This window comes from Jaculus jaculus, chromosome 3 (genome assembly GCF_020740685.1).
Source record: "Jaculus jaculus isolate mJacJac1 chromosome 3, mJacJac1.mat.Y.cur, whole genome shotgun sequence".
In the NCBI taxonomy this organism is placed as follows: Eukaryota; Metazoa; Chordata; class Mammalia; order Rodentia; family Dipodidae; genus Jaculus; species Jaculus jaculus.
The window spans coordinates 138,630,672-138,648,358 of NC_059104.1; the positions used below are offsets into that span (position 1 = coordinate 138,630,672).

At 39.3% G+C, this 17,687-nt stretch overlaps 1 pseudogene; it reads left to right on the forward strand.

Moving 5' to 3' along the window:
- LOC101611001 overlaps window positions 1–16,319 on the forward strand; it is a 68,628-nt pseudogene extending 52,309 nt beyond the window's left edge.
- The last annotated feature ends 1,368 nt before the right edge of the window (window positions 16,320–17,687 follow it).

The window sequence follows — 17,687 nt, forward strand, 5'->3', positions numbered from 1 at the left end:
CTTGGAAGGATTCAGGTAGATGTCCATCCTCAGATGAATGGATAAAGAAAGTGTAGATGTATACAATGGATTTTTATTTAGCCATTAAGAAAAATTACATCATGACATCTGTAGAAAGAAAAAATTCAGACTAAATGCATATGTTAGGGGTGTGTGTGTGTGCGCGCGCGTGCACACACGTGTTTAAGTTAAAAAAGCATGAAAGGAACTATGAGAGAGAAATAGAAAAGAAGAGAAAGGAGGGGAAATGGGATTATAAAGTATAAAGGATGTGAAAGCAGAATGGGGCTATATAGGAAAGGAGTAAGGTAACTATCATGAGGACACAGGAGAATGGGGGAGTAAGACTAATGCCAAAAAGTATTGTGAAAAAATCATAGGAATTTCATTACTTTGTATGACAACTTAAAAAAATACATAATTTAAAATACTACCCAAGAATTTTTGGTTATTTTTCAGTTCTATGCGCAAGCCTTGTTGGCCAATTTATTAAAATGTGCAAATTTTATTAATTTTTATTCTGCCTTTCAATTTTTGTATTTTATTGTACCTTTTCTAGTTTCTTGAACTAAATACTTGGCTAAATAACTTTAGCATTTTGTCTTATATAAAGTCTACGTTATAGAAAGTCTGATATAGATTTATTTGTTTTTCTCAGTGGCGTAGCTGCAGTAAGGTCTTACAGTTCGGTTCTGGTGGGCAGACAACCCAGAGCAGAAATATCTTATTGCCTAACTTACCTACTGACCCTTTTTATTAGTGCTTTTGCTGCATAAAACTTTGGAGATGGCAATTACGATTTCCAGTCAATGAGAATATCAGCATTTGTACCCTACTAGGAAGGAACAAGGAAGTCTCTCCCAGTGAACGTTGCAACATGTAAGCCTAGCCTGCAGGTTGCAGGCTCTGCTCCATTTCTGGTATGCTCTTCCCCACTTACACAGGTGAAGAGAGTCCAAAAAAATCCCAGAGGCTTTTGACCTCCTATAACAAACTCAAGTGTATAGGTCATATTTTTAAAATATATATATTACTTAGTAATTATGAAAGGCAATAAAGAGCTGAAGAGATGACTTAATGGTTAAGGTGCTTGCTTGAAAAGCCTAAGAACTCACGTTCAACTCTCGAGATCCCACGTAAATCAGGTACACAAAGTGATGCAAGCACACAAGGTCACACATGTGCACAAGGGTGTGCACTCATCTGTAATTCCATTGCAATGGCCGGAAGCCCTAGTGCACCAAATCTCCCCCCACCCTTGCTCTCATTCTTGCTCTCTCACATAAAAAAAAAAAAAAGAAAGAAAGAAAAACTGTTGGGTTTGCCTCAAAATGCAAATAAATAAATTAATTAAATAAAATAAATTTTAAGAAAAGAAAGAAAGACAAGCAGGCTGGAGTGATGGCATAGTGGCTAAAGTACTTGCCTACAAAACCAAAGGACTTAGTGTCAATTCCCCAGTACCCACATAAACCAGATGCACAAGGCAGTGCATGTGTTTGGAGTTTGTTTGCAGAGGCTGAAAACCTCTGCAAATAGGCTGCATGCCTATTCCCTCCCTCTCCCTCTCTCTCTCTCTCTCTCTCTCTCTCTCTCTTTCTCTCTCTCTCTCTCTCTCTCTCTCTCTCTCTCTCTCTCTCTCTGTCTCAAATAAATTTATTTTTTAAAAGACAATAAAAACATTTTCATATTTAAAAAATGGAATTTGATGTCAACATGGGGTTCTAAGCACATTGAAATGATCAGCTAGAATAAATATCATAAGATGAAAGAACTGGAGACTGTCTAACTTACTAACTAAAGACAAATTTGGCTTAGGAGTCAACTTAGAAATGGGATACAGTTATTTTAATTTTAACTATAGAGCATTTTCTACCCCCTGCATCTAAAGTTTGAAAGACTTTTCTCGTGTTTCAAGCCTGTTTTAGATAATTTCCCTTTATAAGGGAGAGAGGTCCATCCCAAAATCAATCTTGGATCTCATAAAAGCGAATAATATATGTTCCACTTAGCTGAACATGATCTGTAAAGGTGTGTGTTCAAAGCATGAGGTGAAGCAAGCATCCTAGTGCCTAGCATCCCGATGTTTTCTAAGATTGCTTTAGCATCAGTAGAAAGGTCACGGACAATGTGCAGAAGGGAGGTAGTATTGAAGAACGCGAATCTCCATTTCAGGCAAATCAGCTTCTACATGCATCGATCTTTAGGAACCAGTCCTGAACTTTGAATTTGACTCCTTTACACACTCCTGCCCCAATGTCACTTTTTTGCCCTGTCTTTCAAGTCATTTGGTTAAGGATACAATATGGCAGTCCAACTTCTACCAGTGTAGTGTTCCCATCATTATTGCTACCTACTCTTCTTTCTGCTGCTCATGCAGTATCCTACTTCTGAGCCATTCTCCCCTTGCTCCATCATCATCTACTGTTGGGAACCACCACTGGCTGCTGCATTCCTACACTAGTTGTTCTGAGTAATGCTTAGGTCATCCTGCGGCAGTGCCTATGATTAGGAGTAGAGAAAGGAAATATAGACCCATTACTCCAAAAACCAAGTTCTTATGGAAAGGATGCATTTACAAAATAAAGGTTTGGTGAGGTAGAAAGGCAGAACACTGCAGTTTTGAAATACTGCTGTCTCATGGGACTTCCTGTGTCCTCTGTCCAGTATTGCAGACACTCATCACGTACTGTTACTGTGTACTTTAACTTGAAATAGAAAAGCCAAGGGTCAGCCCTTTTAAACTTTATGTTATTTTAATTAATTATATTTAAATAGCCACATATAATTAGCAGTTGCCATGCTGAGAAACTCAAGTTTAAATAATCAAGGAAATGGTACAGAATTTTCCACTTACAATGTTAGCTAACATTATGGATTGGATGTGATGCCATCAAATTTAGGTGCTGCTAAATCAAATGTGGACACCAGGAATTGAGCAAGAAACAGGATGAAGCAGAGAAGCGTGGTCGTTCACTTACCATCCTCAAGCATAAAGTGAGAAATACTGCTAAATAAATAATAGGGCTTGACAATATCATAGATCAATCAGACTGAACAGACATCTATAGAGCATTCCATCCAATTCCACAGAATACCCATTCTTCTCAGCAGTCCATGAAACTTTCTCCAAAATAGTTCATATATTAAGCCATAAAGAATGGCTCCATAAATTCACGAAACTTGACATTACCTCCTTCATCATAGCAGAGCACAATGTGTTAAAGCTAGAAATCAACATGAGAAACATCAGAAATTACACCAGCTCCTGGAGACTGAATAACATGCTATTAAATAATGAATGGTCATGAAAGAAATCAAAAAGGAAATTGTAAAATTCTTAAAACTGAATGATAATGAAAATACAATATACCAAAATGGGACAAATTAAGGCAGTCCAAAGAGGAAAATTCATACCACTAAATGTATTTTCACCCTTAAAAAAAAGTTTCTAAAGCTCCCAATTTCTGTTACCTTTAACTGTTTCCACCATTAGGGCCTCTCCTCATTTCTTGCCTCTATCCTTATTGGAAACTGTTTTACCCTAGTCTACATTGTTAGATCACTCAAGATTCAAGAAGATCCAAGATTGAATTCTATTTCCCTGCTGCCTTGCTATGAAGCATTTAATATCTTTCAGACTCAATTTACTCAACACTATAGAGGGGCTTCTGGTGTCTGCCTCATGGTATAATGTTAATAAAACCATCTATAGCAGTCTGATGATTAGCACACATGAAATGTTAGCTCCTCTTCTTTCCTTTCTGATTGTCACCATCTACTAGATTATTTCATCCTGTTCATTTGTTGCAATAAGAAAATATAGCCCAGAACTTGTAAACTGTCACTGATATTTCCCCTCTGCTCATCTGGTATATCCTTTGGGATGTCTAAAAGTTCTCTTTAACCTTACCCTAAACCCTCTCTACCCTTAAACTTCCACATGTTCAGAAATACTCATTTAGTTTTAGGGACAAAAGTGTAAACATTACTGTTTGCTCTTTTTCTCACATTCTAATTTCAGTTCATTTCTATTTCTTTCAACTTCACTTTCAAAACCTTTTCTAATTCCAGCCATTTCATCGTCACTCCTAACAGCTTAGTGCAAAACTAAACCTCCATTGGACTCCTGAGATGGTTCTTTGTTCCATATTTATTTTCTACTCAGCAGTCCACTAAACTTTTTAAAACAGAACTCAGCCATGGCCTTCCACTTCTCAAAAACCTCTATTGAATTTCCATTACATTTAAGATAAATATTATCCAGGAGCTCCCAAGCTACATGTTGTGATTTTGATAACTGCACAACATCTTTCACCATTTCCTGCTTGGCCCTCTCTCAAGTAGCCTCCTGGTTCTGGTAGTTCCTCAAATATTCACCCCAGTGAGATAAGGGTAATCTTCCTCAAGATCTGTGCCTTACTTCATTCAGGCCTCCAGGAGAGTATCATATTTCTAGAGAGCAGTTACAACAACTGCCACACTCTCTCTCTTTTATTCCATGTATTTTTCTACCTACCATTTATCACAACCTGGCAGCAACACATAAACTTCTTCTTTTGTTTATTGCGTGCTAATCCTAACAGAATGAAAGAGCAAGAAGTTTTATGATTTGTGTATTTTGTTGTTCTGACAATTAAATAGTGCCTGGCACCTAGTGCACCAGAAAGTGACAGGCAAGCTACAGTTATATTGAGCTACACCACCCCCATAATCATTGAGCTTTGAAGGCCCAGGACTGGAAGCTCTTAGAGTGTCTGCCTTTGAGAAAAGCTGCCTTGTCCTTTATCATACACAATTATCATTATGTGTGTATGTGATGGCATGAGAATGTTGGCAAAGATAAGTTTGGATCTTATCAATGGCCACATAAACAACTCCAATTGCTTTTGTGGGCATTAAAATCCACTTTGCCTAGAGTAAATGTTCTACTAATATTGTTTGATTCCCTTCTAACTTTGTAAAGTTCTTCCCAAATATCTCTTGATGGAACAAGCAGTATGGCCATCTGCTTCTGGGCACAACCTTGCTTTCTGATGCAATTCCATACACACCAGGCTCTGTGTGTGGAATTTCTGAGCCATTCTTATAGACTCCATTCAAATTTCAGCACTTTTGTGCATATTACTCAGACTCCTGCAATGCTGTGCAATCTCTTCCTTCCCTACACATCCTTAGAACATCATCCAGTGCCTCCCTATGTTCCATGAATCTGTCTATACAGATCTAATAGTGCTTTCCAACACCACTTACATTTATTAAGAACAGAGTCCATGAATTACTTATCGTAGCACTCCCCAGACGACATAGTAGAAAACAATATAGTGCCTTGATTAGCAAAAGATGCCCCTGTGCAGGTCTTTGGAGTCATTCATCATTGATTTAAATTGATATTTACTGTTAACCTCCAGAACCTAGGCTCTCAATCTTTCCATGTTGAAATCCATCGACTTGGTATCTCCTGGGTCTAGGAAGAAATGGCGAAGGAAAAGAAAGGACATTATAGAATGTTAACACAATTATGAAATAGATGGGTTCCTTCTAAAGTTTATCCCTAGTACAGATGGAGATGCTATCCTGACAGTGGGCAGCAAGGTCATTCTATTGTTAATCAATATGCCCACACATAGCCCTTTTATCTTAGTTCATTCTTTTTACTGGCATTACTGGATCCACATTATTAACACTCTAGTTTAATGGTCTTCAGTTTAATTATTGAATGCAATTTTTTCTGCAAGGTAATTCTCAACTTTTAAGGCTTGCTATCTTTGTTAAATAGTAGGAAAGTCCTACCTCTACCTGGTGCTTCCTTAGCATATGATCCACACATATTAAATATGTGTTGTTCAAGTGCTTCTGGGTGCTTTTTCAAAACAAAGGTCTGAGGTGTGATGTCTATAAGTTTGGGTCTATACAAATAGGAGACAAGGATATGCTGATAGGAACCCCAAAGTTTTCTAAATGTAGATGAGCACAGATTAAGAAAGCAGTAATTAATTTCCTTTGACCTCAAGCTGAAATTCCGTTCTAAAGCTGTCATAAAGAGAAAGGGGCCAGAGAAGAGAAGTGAGACTGTGTAACAATGCAATTAAACCCTTGTAATGAGGTCAGGCCTTGGACTTGTTGCAACTGATATCATTATAGCAAATGAGAAGGCCCTGTATGGATGGTGAAATTTTCTTACTCGTTTTCCTTTTTTATTTCATTCTTTGTCCTTCTTCTTTTTTTCCCTTTAACTCTTTTGACACCAGACAGATATCTCTTTGTGAATGAAATATATAGGCATTATTGATTCATATACAAATGTATGACATACACATACATATATGTGTGTGTCTATACACTAACACATATACACACCTAAACCACATTTTTTGAAGAAGCTTTCAATTGACTCAGTATGCTGATGCTTGTTTTTAAAGCAGGGAATTGTAAAGGTAGAAAAGGAGCTCCAAATTAGGAGTCCACATGGTTAACTTGTCACTTGAACTGTGGTTATTAATTTCCAGGTGTCTCAATAAGCTAAAGCCAAGTGGTGGGTTACAGGTCTTTGGTCTCAAGTCTCCTTCTAAATAGCTGTGTGACCTGAGACAGGTCCCTAAATGTCTCTGAAATTAAACTTTCTCATGTCATCAACTGTAAAAAAAAATGGTATTCTCTGTTTTACACTGTTGTTAATTTCATAAGTAAGGGGGTCAATTTACTCTAGGTTGGCATCCAATTATGAATTTATCAGTCTTGCTTTCTGTAAAGATATATGTTTGAGGGCAATTCTAACTGTCTGAAACTTCAGGTAGTTCTAATCAAAATTACATTGCTCTGAATAAGAATGCAAAAGCTAAAGTCACGTTGCCTTGGTTCAGTTTTCTTTGCCTTAAGCAGTACGAGTAAAGCAAGCTACATAGTCTTTACCTCTGTCTCCTCATCTATAAAATGAGCATACTAATAACATTTGCCTCATATGTTGTCATGATGACTTAATAAATTACCAGAAGGAAAGTGCAGTGAAAGAGGTATATGGACATGCAGTAGCATCTCAAAAGGGCTAACTCTACTATTTATCTAAGAGATTTCATTCTTAGAAAATCCAAGAACGACAGATTGCACAGTGCTACTCACTGTCTATTTATCAATAAATGTGATGTGGATCTAGGAAACATGGTAAAATAATAATAAACATGACTTCATTCCTTCTGATAATATTCTCCTTCTCTCCTTGTCTTCTGCTTACCCAGTGAGTTTTCCCTTAATATCCACATTCATGAGTGAAATATGACATATGAGGAAATGTATTGTCATACTTTTAATCTAGGATGTCCTACAAAACTCTGAGTCTGTGGGAATATGGTCTCTATCTCTTTCTTGAACAGAGAAGTTTAGTTACAGGCTATGGTAAACTCTGGAAGTCCAACCGTGAATGGTGAATAATGCCGGACATTAGTGAAAGTAGGAAGCCATTGCTGCCCCAGAGACAGAAACATGTACACTGAAGAGAAGCTTCAGACATAGAGGAATCACAGCTGATGCAAGAATCATCACTCAAACTAGAAAAAGGAGAGGCAGACGATTGTATCCTTGCCAGTGTCCAGCCACTGTGTCCCATTGGTTGAAGTTACCTGACATGATGGCCAGACATGCAACTTTAGACACAGTGCAAAGCAAGAAAAAGTGGAAAGCATCTCAGACGCTATTTGAATACTTTATATCCAGCAGTGTAACAGCAATCCCTGGTGAAAGCTCAGAGCTCTAGTTGACTATTACTCAGGTAGAAGCCAGTGTTCTTTCACATGATTTTGTTGGCAGCTATTTTTAAATTTAAATTTAAATTTAAAATATATTTTAATTCTGAACAAGAATAAGCTGAGATTCCAAGGCTCTGAATAATATATAGGAAATAAGATTCTGCTTGAGAAATTTTAACACACACACATTAGAGACAGAGAAAGGATTGCTGTGCCAGGGCCTCAGCCACTGAAATCAAACTCCAGATCCTTGCGCCACCTGGTGGGCATGTGTGACCTATGCTTGCTTCAACCTTGTATATTTAGCTTATGTGGGATCTGCAGAGTAGAATATGGGTCCTTAGACTTCACAGGCAAGCGCCGTAAACGCTAAGCCATCACAACAGCCCAATAACGTATATTTTCAATGTGCCAAATGAGCCACTCATAGTTTTATTACATATTTATTACATATTTGCACCATGTTGAATCCCAAAACAAAGGGCACCTTAGACACTGTTCCTGTTCCTATGGAGATTCTATGTTAGAAACAGAAGCAAAATTTGAATAAATAATTACATAAACTAAGTAGAGATGCTTCTCCACATTCCAAGAGGATGCTTGCTTTTGAGCCATCATAAATGTGAAAAAAACATAATCCAAAACTGGGTTTAATCCACTTACCCACCAAACATTACAGCTTCCCAAAACAATATGCTACCAAATGTTAGTTCTTTCCCCCTTTGCACAGTGACTGGCAGCTGTGGCTTCCTGTCCAGCATCACAAAAGGCACTCTATGCTAGACTATATACTACATATTACTAGCTCAGGAAAACATGAAAATTTGAAATCCAAAGTGTGATTTCTAGTGAATATACATTACTTCTATCACATCATGAATTCATTTAAATAATCATAAATTGAAACTTCTCAAGTCCGGTATTGTCTGTATAGAAAAGCAGTTCTCAGCCTCAATGATACTTTACAACCGCCTGGCAAGGCTTTTAAACACCTAATGGCCAGGCCTGTCCCACATCTGTTAGGTGGGAATATCTGGCCTGTGACTCAGGTTTCCCCTTCCCTAAGGCTTCCCAGATGACTGCATTGTACAGCCTCGGCTGACAGTCACTATTCAAAGAAGCAAGTGGTCTGAAGATCTGCAGCATGAGCTTCCCCAGGCAGCTGGTTAGAAATGTGGACACCTGGGCAACATGAAGAACTGATGCACCTGAATCAAACCTGCACTTTAACACATTCTCCACAGGAAACCTCAAAGTTATAGGATCCCTGGCCTACTTGACAGTTCTGCTCATTTACAGGTAACTCTTTTGGCCACTGTTTGAGAAGGTGATACAGCTTTGTATTGAAACCATGTCTTCAAATACAATAAATGAGTCTTCCTTCTAAGTGATCAAGTAAGCTCCCAGGTGACAATACTCAAAGGTTACCAGAATAAGCCTAGCATATGTATCTATATCTTACTTCCTCTGGGAGAAGGAGGAGGAGAAAAGCCAAGACAGCGATTCCTCACATCAGCAGTATTAAAGTAGGAAATTGTCATACAACAAAAGCAGAGCTTGAATACCAGAGATCAAAGCTGGAAATCACAAAGCCTGGCCAAACAAAGTGAACAAGAAAAGGAAATAAAATATCCTAGGTAGTTTACTTTTGGATGAGACAAAATATATAAAAAGAGAGATATCTTTGCTTCAACACACTGACCTTTACTACTGTGAGAATGATGAAAGCAGGAGATGACCAGAACCGCCCCCCCAAAAAAATCTAAGTCCTGAGAAAGAGGTTCTCTCTTCACTCATACCATAGTTCAGAGGAGAAGCCTCACTTTGCATGGAAATGCTGGGAGTGATTTCTTCTCCATCTTTGCGGCGTGAAGCCTCACCCACCAGCACCGCAGCTCTTATCTAACACTGCTGTCTCTGCAAGCTTTCCTATACATTGCAACTGCTTATGTATCTCCTTAGGTCCACCTCATTTGACCTTCTGACTTAAAACAAGCAATCAGATGTAACATGATTAGTATTCAGGGAAGTAATGAATGGAACTAAGATGAAAATGTGTAAGAAAAGCACTTTCTATTTGGTAAAATAATTATCCAGGATGGTAATTATTTCCATGACTCTTTTTGATTGATTGTGAAAGGGCAAACAGAAATGGAGCACTGTCTTTCAGATCTACATTCAAGTAACTGAGACCAAACACAAACCCCCATTTAAGTGGAACTGACAATGGGCTGGAGCTATTTTGATGTAGGGATTCATTTTCAAATAACTCTTCTGGTCACTGATTTCGGCTTTTTGTGTACTGGCAGAGAATTATAACCTGGTGAAGACCAGGGTAGAACCTTCTTAATTCCAAGTCAAGTAGCATACAAATATTATATATATGTATATATATATATATATATGTACATATATATATATATATATATATACACACACACACATACACACACATGCCAAATGAGCTCTCCCACCTTCAAGATTTCTCCCTCACTGTATTGCAGATACAGCATGAAGAATTCTGAGTGGAGGGTGTGGGGAAGGGGAAGGTTGGTGTTGTGGTCATATAGTTAACTGCTATTTTTATATATATTTTTTATTCAAAAAGTAAAAGAAAAGAGAAAAACTAGTAGAGTATTTGACATGGTTTTGTTCATACCATTTCTTATCTAGCTGTGGAGAAAATGCAAATCCTCAGTGTTATGATGGCATTTTATGAGGTTTCAAATGAGCATACTCATTTTTTTTTTCTCTTCCTCATTCTTACTTAGAACTACTTGGCTTCTGTCATTTCCAACTTCTGTGATGAACCAGAATTAGAATTTTTTAGGAACTAAGAAATCCTCATATAATTATGGATGTAATAGAATGTTCTTGGACAACTTCATAACTATAGCAGAAGTAGCCTTTCAAAACCTTTGGCATGAAGTAAGATTACTAAGAGTTATCATTTTTTCTCCTTACCCAGTACTTAGTAATTTTTCATTTTTTTCCTGACAAACAGGAGATAAAACTGAGTAATTCCCAAAATAACAAACTACAGACTATGAATATGCATACAATATAAAGTCCTTTTATGTTTTTTGAGAGAGTGATAAAAGGTTTTATACCTGGGACATCATAGAAAGGAGAATGTAGACTATGAAAAAGTAAAATTAACTTATTGAATGTGTTCATGAAACTGTGATCTTGTGACTGGGAAGCTTCAGGACATTTAAAAATAATTTTGAATGTCAGATTAGAAAAGTAGCAACATCACACTAAACTGGCAAGGATAAACACAGAAAAAATATATGTACTCATAAGACATCCTCTAGTTAGCCTGGAATCAAATAACATAAATATGAAGCAATGGTTCAAGCAGGGGCTGTGAAGACGGGAACATAAACTCACAGCTGTTTGTGTGTTTCTAGAGAACGCGACCACCGCAACAGGGCCAAGCTGCTCAGCCCCATTGCTGCTTGGTGAGACTTCCCAGGTCTTTGCAGATACCACCATCCCATAACGCTTTCCCATAATCGTTAGCTGGGATCACTGGAATCCCCTTTCAACTCTTTCGTTCCTCAAAGTTTCCTCTTCCAAAGTGATCCAAGCTTCTATATAGCTTGTTGTAAACAGGGATTGTATCATGTCACAGTCCATTTCTCCTGAGCATTAATGATGTGCCAGACAAGGCAGCACAAACTGAGGATAGATGGTGAGCAAGAACAATATGGCCTGTGCATTCAGGAAACTTATACTCTATGAGGTAAAGCAGGCAAATAGCAAATAAAGCAGAGACGCAAGTTCCCCCCCCCCCCAGCTCCAGCTCCAGCCCCAGTGTTCTAACAGGCCTCTAGATAACAATAAGTTACAAACCAATTTTTAAGTACAGAATATTTACTGTGACAGGGGATCCAGTGACTCGACTTTGTCACAGCTCCTGAACTGGACACCATTTATAGGTAAGACTGTTCTTCATGGGATTCCTATTTCTCACCTTGCATTCAGCTGTGTGCCACTCTCATAATGGAAGAGGAGACTCCAACAGCAGGTTGAGTGAAACCTCTCCATCAGAATAGCAGTCGATGTATTATTTGAAGGGTTTAACACTTGCCCCCAATATCTTGCTGTGCTCCTGGCTGTAATTCCTCTTTTCTGTGTCCTACTTGTCCACATTGATTTCACTGTGCTCATTATTTGAATCCAGCACTTTCACTTCATTATTCCAACAGTCCTTTCCTCTTCATTTCCAATTGTTTTTCTATCTTTCAATATTCTCCATCTATTTTTCATCTAGGAATTTCATTTCCATCTCAAAGACTATTTGAATTCTACTTCAACATGTCATTAGCATATCTTCTCTGGTTTTGCTGGGTTCTCTTACATGATTCAGGCATTTTAAAAACTCTTAAAACTCAAAGTTAATAAATGCTTCAGATGCATACAATTTCCAGTTAATAAAGTTAAATCTTATTAATATGTAAAAGTTAGTAATACACTGTATTAGATATTACTAACTAGATGACAGCTACTTAGTGCTATTCAAATTCCAATTCTATAACACTAAGTAAATAGATAATGCTCTTAAATTTGTAACATTTGTTTCATAGTCACTATCTTTTGGGATGTCTCTGAGTAGATGGCAACACTTAGAAATTATCACAACAGTTTTCCCTTAAACATTAGAAGCTCTGCATTCATCAGTAGGGCCGTCATTCTCAACTCTGGAGACATAGTTAGTATCCCCTAATTTAAGCCCCAATATCATTCATGTGTGTGTGTGTCCATGTGTGTGTGTGTGTGTCCCCAGAAATGCTATGTTGTAAAAGTTCTCTAGCTGAGCCTAATGTGTAGTCAGAAATGAAAATTAAAGCAAAGGTTGAGGAGATTTCTCAGCGGTAAAAGACATTTGCTTACAAAGTCTGCTGGTGCAGGGTTTAATTCCCTAGTACCCATGTAAAGGCAGACACACAAAGTGGCACATGGATCTAATGTTTATTTGCATTAGCAAGAGACCATGGTAGGCCCCAACTTTTTTTTCTCTCTCTCTATTTTGCCTTGCAAATAAATAAATAAAATATCTTTTAAACAATTAAAAAAATTAGTTGGGCATGATTGGTACACACCTTTAATCCCAGCATTTGGAGGCAGAAGTAGGAGGATTGTTGTGAGTTTGAGGCCATTTTGGGACTATAGATTGAATTCCAGGTCAGTCTGGGCTGGAGTGAGACCCTACCTTTAAAAAAATTAGGTAAATAAATATACTAAATCTTGCAGAAGTACATAGAGACATAGACTTGCCTTGAATATATAGCATGTGAAACTAGGGAGGAAAAATAGTAATGTGATTGACTACAGTAGATGCATTAAACATTAAACTTGTTACTTTTGAGTATTCTGATGTTTTGAAATCTGATCATAAAGAGATTTCCCCACCTGGGCTAGGGACAATACAAGACTTAACTGCAAGGGTGAAGTTCATGCGCAAATCATACAATTCATAGCTTACATGCCAGACTAATGGCTTGCACACATCCTATACATGATCCAACAAATACAAAATATTTTTTATTTTTAAGATACGGAAAGCTTCTCAGATGGAGGCCATTTACATTGATACCTGAGAATGTGAGGGAAACAACTTTGAATCCAAAGGAACAGATAGAACCAGAAAGAGATCCCTACAAGCCATTGTCCTGAAAACTCACCAGAACTAGATGAACTGAAGAACGGGCAGACTAGCAATGCATGTGGGCACGAAGGTTCAGCCCACTCATCCTAACCTGAGTACTGTGTGACCTTACCCACAGACTAATATGGAAAAGTCTAGCACATTGCTTACACATGAGTCTATAGCAGCTTTGGTTTCTCTTATTTTAAGACACTTTTTGCTTCCCTTTTACACATCAAGTGCATAGCTATTATAAGAAAACAGAAACAAAAAGAAATGGATTTTTTAAAACTTACTTGCCTTTGTGTGTGTACACACCAAAGTTTCTTATTCCTGCAAATGAATAGCTGTCTAATGTTGAGTGGGTGGCTGGGAAATTGAATCCTATCTGGCAATGGGCCTTTAAATTATGAGCCATTTCCTCAGCTCTTCCTTTTAAATCTTTAAGTCTAGGAGGAGACACAGATAAACCACTAGTTCTAAGGTAAGGCATAGGCAAAGGCAAAGCTAAGTTCTTCAGTTAGAACTCACATGCTCTATTAAAAAGTCATCTTCACATTCTGTTCTTCTAAGTCTCTTCATTGTTGCCTACTTGATGGACTGAAATGACAGTAAAATTCTTTTTCTCAACCCTGTATTTTACACAGGTTTAACTACAATATTTCTTCCTCAGTAAAACATTATTCAGCAATGAAGGGTTGTACAATTTTATTTTTGTTTGGGTTTTAATTTTACCGTAACCTCTTCTCCATCCCTTGTTTTTCTTACCTTTGCATTTCCTGGATTCATTTTTGATCTCTCCTATTGCTTCCTGCCATGTTTCTTAGAAATAGCTCAAGTTTAATTCCTTGTCTAATCCATCCTGAGGTACCTTTTATATAAAAGTTACTATCTAGGACTGGAGAGATTGTTCAGTGGTCAAGGCACTTCTCTGCAAAGCCTAATAATACAAGTTCAATTCCCCAGTACCAATGTAAACCCAGATGCACAAAGTGGCGTATCCATGTGGAGTTAATTTACGGTTGCTAGAGGACCCAGCATGCCCATTATCTCTTCTCTCTTTCTCTCTCTTTCTGTCTGTTTTCTATCTCTTTCTACTTGCAAATGAAGTAATTATTTTAAAAAATTACTACTTCAGTGTGGCTCACCTTTCACTTGGAACACTCTCACCATGACATAGTACTCATGTCTAAAGCTGCTGGCCACTCTTCAATGCTGATCCTCTAAAAGACAGTGACAAAGAGAGGGGTTGTGGTTAGTCACATGACATTACTATTTGAAGGAAGATTATTCTCTGAAGGCCAGTGCTGTTTCTCAGGACTGGCTTCCTTTCTCTACCCTCTGATGGTCATGACTGTGCCTCCCCAACCAGACATGCCAGTGCCTTTCCCAAGTGCTGCCTCATTTTAGACCTTCTGTTTTCTTTCTTCTGCATCAAAGCTTACACTGTGAATGTTTTGGGGAGACAAATATTCTTACTAACCCAGTTACCCATAGCCAGCCACCAGGTTCACTGCTGATGTCATCAATGCAGTGGAGAAGCTCAAGGTGGTGGGCCGAGATGGTATTGCAGTAGACAATGTGGATCTGGAGGCTGCAACAAGTAAGGGCATCCTGGTGATAAATGCCCTCAATGGAAATAGCCTGAGTGCCACAGAGCTCACCTATGAGATGATCATGTGCCTAGCCAGGCAGATTCCCCAAGCAACAGCTTCCATGAAGAATGGAGCTGAAGAAGTTCATGGAAACAGAGCTGAATTAAAAAAAAAAAAAAAAAAAAAAACACTTGGGGATTCTTGGGAGAATTGGAAGAGAGGTGGATACCCAGATGCAATCCTTTGGGATGAAGACTATAGGCTATGATCTCATCATTGCTCCAGAAGTTTCAGCCTTCTTTGGTGTTCAGCAGATGCCTCTGAAGATCTGGCCTCTCTATGATTTCAGCATTTTGCATATACCTCTTCTTCCCTCCACCACAGGCTTGCTGAACAACCTTTGCCCAGTGCAAGAAGGGTGTGCACATGGTGAACTGCTTGAGGGGGGATTGTGGAGGAAGGTGCACTGCTTCAGGCTTTCCAGTCTAGTAAGTGTTCTGGCACTGCACTGGATGTGTTTAAGGAAGAGCCACAGCAGGACCTAACCTTAGTCAACTATTAGCATGTCATCTGCTGCCCCCGCCTGGGCTCCAGTACCAGGGATGACCAGAGCCACTGTGGGGAGGAAATCACAGTCCCATTTGTGGACACGAGGAAGGGGAAATCTCTAACAAGGGTTGTAAATGTTCAGGCTCTTACCATTGCCTTCTTCCCAAACAACCAGCCTTGGATGGGCCTGACAGAAGCTCTGGGCACACTGATGTGAGCCTGGGCTGGCTCTCCAAAAGGGACCGTCTAGGTGGTGACACAAAAAAACCTCTCAAGAATGCAGGGACCTGCCTGAGCCCTGCAGTCATTATAGGCCTCCTGAGAGAAACTCCCAAGCAGGCAGATGTGAAGTTGGTGAATGCCAAGCTGCTGGTGAAAGGCTAGCTTCAAAGTCACCACTTCCCACAGCCCTGTGACACCAGCGGAGCAGAGCAGCAGGGAATGCTTCCTGACTGTGGCCCTAGCAGGGGTCTCCTACCAGGCTGTGTGCTTGGTCCAGGGCATTACTCCAGTGCTACAGATGCTCAATGGATCCCCGGTTCAAGCCAGAAGTGCCTCTTTGCTATGGCCTGCCCTTCCTCATATTCTAAGCTCAACCTTCCAACCCCATGATGCTGCTGCACACAATGATTGGCCTCCTGGCAGAGGCAGGTGTGCAGCTGCTGTTCTACCAGAGCCCCATGGTGTGAGACGGGGGGACCTGGCACATCATGGGCATCTCCAGCCTGCTCCTCAGACTGGAAGCAGCATTCATCTGAGGCCTTCCAGTTCTACTTCTAACCTCGAGATTCACCTAGTCTCTGTGAGTCTTCTGATAGAAAAGAAGAAGAGATCATGTTTCTGGGGCTAAGCATGGGCCTTTGATTCTGACTACAGTGAGCATCTATTTTCAGAAAGTAGCCAGACCATAGGAGATTAAGTACCGCTTTGCATTTCAGCCAAGCCACAGCTCAAACCACAGAGAAATGAGGGGGATGAGCCAGAACACTGATCCCATACTGAACTGATCATCACCACCAGGGTGAAAGAGACAGACCCTGAGGATACTCAACACTTGCCAAAGCAGCGATCCAGAGGTTCCTATGAGTTCATAACTGAAGTAGACTTGAAACATACCCACCACAGATCAGGAAATTTTGTGGAAAAGGGGTCAAAAAGATTGTTACTAGCCATAGGTTGATACATCATGCTCAGAGACATGATCACAATTGACTGCTGCTCCAACAGTGCAAACCCCCAACACCACAGGGAATACCAGCAACCTCACTGAGGAGGGTCATAAATGGAATGGGGACAAGGTGGAGGGAAAAGAGTGCACAGACACGTGATATACCCATGCAACATATGTTGTTAATAATAATAATAAAAGAAAAAAAAATCATCCCACACACAGAAACAAAAGAGGCCCCTAAGTGTCAGGTTTGGTCTAAGCACAGTATTTCAGGAATTGACCCTTCAGTCAGAAAGAGAGAAAGCGAGAACCCTATGTCTTACACATTCAAAGATTCTTCTGAACAACACTACAAAAGCCCATTTTATGTTCTAGTCCCCCTTCATCTCCAAGACGTTGATTTGATGTTTTTTAGAGGCACTTGTCCTATCTCTTTCTTCAGAAGGTTAGAAGTCAGGGAATCTGCTCAATGGACTATCTCTCCATTGACAAATGACTTCTCCCAAGGCTGTAACCTCAGTCTCCATTTTACATCCTATGTTATGATCATATGACTGCCACTGCATGACTCAGACTACAGACTAACCCACATTTCAGTTCAACTCCATGCCTTGTTAAATTAAATTTAATTAATAAATCAATTTAAATTCAGCTAATTAGCTAAAAACTCAGGTCTCAGCTTCCTTGTCTGTAAACAAATATAAAGTGTGTTCCTCATAGTGTTGTACTGAGATAAAATTAATGAATCTGGAAGCCCTTGAGAGGGAGGTAGTGAGGTAACTTTGCTAGGAAGGCAGTTAGGGAAGGGCTCACAAGAGAAAAGTCTTAGGATGTACCACTGACCTGCTGCAGCAGTATTGGAATTCAGCATCTACTCTAGTCTCATCCAATCATCCCCCCCACCATGTGTATCTGTCTTTGTGTCTGTCTTTTTCTCTCTCACCTTACCCAGGTGTATGTGGACCCATTCTTTGAGC